Raw genomic sequence first — 2,927 nt, forward strand, 5'->3', positions numbered from 1 at the left:
GGGTCAAATTTGAACTGTAGCTGCCTCATAGTTTGCTCTTTATTTTTTACAAAAATCATTTATAGGTACAAAAGTATCTATTTAATCAGAGAAACACCAAATCCAAGATTCAACCACCAGCTAGGAACGGTCATTCCCGCCGTTTTGACCACATTTTGATACAGGCTTAAAAAATTCAAAAAAAATCAAAAAATTGGGAAACCTTCGCATTGTGTCATCATATGTGGCCAAGTTCCCAGGAAAAATAACAAACTTGTAATACGGCAATTATTTTAAAAAAGTGTTCTCAGAAACGAGCTATCATGTGTGGAGATCAATGGCTTTCAAGCCAAATGATCAATCTTATGGCCACATTCATGGCATAGTTTGTTCAAATGATCTCATATTGTGCACAAGGGTGCATATTGGAATGGCAAACAATGTTGCCTAAGGAAGTTTTCATTTTCGATGGACGAAAAAACGATTTTCCATTTTTCGAGTGCCCGAAAGGAGGTTTTTTTGTGAAGGAACTACCAAATAATTGTTGCAAAATTGGACCGAATCATTTTTATAAAATACTAGGCCATATTTAATGCACAATTGACAAAATGGTTGGGTGTAAAAATGTTTGATCCACCTCTCGTGAAAAAGACAAATTTCTGCCGATTCAGTTGGAAGCGGGTCAAATTTGAACTGCAGCTGCCTCATAGTTTGCTATTTATTTTTTTCCAAAAATCATTTCTAGTTACATAAGGACCTATTTAATCATAAATACATGGTTTGGTGGTGATACGTCGAGGTTTGGGCGGTGGCCGAGGGCCTCAACTCTAGAGCGCGTAAACTCGCATGCCCGTCGCGTGGTCACCTCGTGACCGTAATGTTGCCATGTGTTCTGGGCGGCTTAGGCATGTCTAGTGGGTTGGGCACTCCCCAGGTTGGTGCTAGGAAGAAAATTACTACATAAGATTCTCACGAGAAGACCGATCGATGCTCAAACATGAATTAGCAGCCAAGTGTTTGATTAGCGGTACGGGAAATGCACATGGCCAATGGGCGTGTGTTTTGGCTGAGTATGATCATCTACGAGGGAGAATGTCTTCACAATTTTTTAGCTCAAAAGGAGGATCCTAGGTGGTACTTGATTTGCAAAGTACCACGCTGGACAAAAATATGAATGTTGAAGCTGGGCTCAAAATAATGAATGGATTGAGCTGAAATTTTGTGGAGGATGGTTATTTGGGCATAGGAAAGCATTGTAGAAAATTGATACCATTTGGACATGCCAAAGTGGTACTTCCTTCACAATGCTCTTCTATCGACAGAAACTTGGGAAAACTAGTGAGAGAGATTGGATGAATGAAATGAGCTCAAAATTGGTGTAGGTAAGTTACTTAGGTATGGTCATGCACTGGTCAATTTTCAGATCATTTGGGTAAGCCTAGCTAGTACTTACTTCACAAAGCTTCTCTCGAGGTAGAAACTTTGGAAATTTTCCGAGAAAGATTTACTAGGAAAATTGAGCTGAATATTATCATGTGGCAATGATTTGGGTATGGAAGAGTGCCCGAAAAGTTTGAGGGTAATAGGAGGGGTCTATATAACAGTTGCTTTGCAACGTGCCAATTTGGCCATAAAATATAAATTGAACCTGGGCTCACATAGATGATTTGACTGAGCTGCAATTTGGAGGAGGTTGATAATTTGGGCATATGAAGAAACTGTATAAATTTCATGTCATTTAGATATATAAAAAAGGTACTTGCTTCACAATGCTTCTAGGTGGACAAAAACTTTGGAAATTTGCAGAGGAAGATTTGCTAGGCAAATGGAGTTGAATTTTGTCATGCGGTAATGATTTGGATAGGAAAGAGTGCCCAAAAATTCGTAGGCCAATCAAGAATATATAAATAGCACTGCCTTCATAAAGTGTTGTTGTGAACATAATAGGAAAATGAATATTGTTGAATTAGTTTTGAACTAGGCAAGGAAGGATTTTTACATATTTGATGAAGATATGACCCAAAGAATTTATGAGATTTTTTTGGTAATTTTGGGAATGATAGAAATATAGGTTGCTTCACGACCTAGGGCAAAAACTTCCACATGGACATGACACATAGGCAAAACTGATGAGATGGCACCTAGTCATCACAACCCACCATAATCTACAAGGTTATGACCATCTATATTGGTCATTAACAACTAGAAATAAGGCAGCGGACTAGCACTGTTTGCTTTGTGACCATTTCGTGTAAGGAAATTACGACCTTTCTGACCAAAATGGTCGCAATGGTTTAGGGTTTGAAGCCCCCTGAACAGCTTTTGACCAATTGGTCTAAAATGGTCATAAATTTATGACCAATTCTTCGAGGGTCACTGACAAAAGGTCATAAGTTGACATATTTCTTGTAGTGACACCAGATGTAGGGCCTGATGATTCCGCTCCAGGAGACGCGCTTGAGCTCAAGTGGGAGTTCGACGAAGACTCTCAACGCTACTATGTTTCCTTTCCTGATGATCAGTAGTGGTGCCCAGTTGGGGGTGATTGGGACCGTGTCGCATGTTGGGTTATCTTTTATTTTGGCGCCGTAGTCGTGCCATGAGTGTTTGGTTGATGTAATGTTATATACGTACTTGATTGACGTGGCGAGTGTAAGCCAACTATGTTCTCCCCTTTATTTTTCATATTACGTGGGATGTTGTGAAGATTGCCTAACTTGCAACATATGCCTTCAATGGGATTATGTCTCTAAGTCGTGCCTCGACACGTGGGAGCTATAGTCGCATCGAGGGTGTTACAAGTTGGTAATCAGAGCCTTCCCCGACCTTAGGAGCCCCATTGCTTGATCATTATTAGCGGCTGAGTTGTGTCTAGAAAAATGTTTTGAGTCATTTAGGAATTATATATTGGAGAGTTTAGGAATTCTTTTTACTTCCCAGTCTCCTCA

The sequence above is a fragment of the Triticum urartu genome, chromosome 7, assembly GCF_003073215.2.
Source record: "Triticum urartu cultivar G1812 chromosome 7, Tu2.1, whole genome shotgun sequence".
NCBI lineage: Eukaryota > Viridiplantae > Streptophyta > Magnoliopsida > Poales > Poaceae > Triticum > Triticum urartu.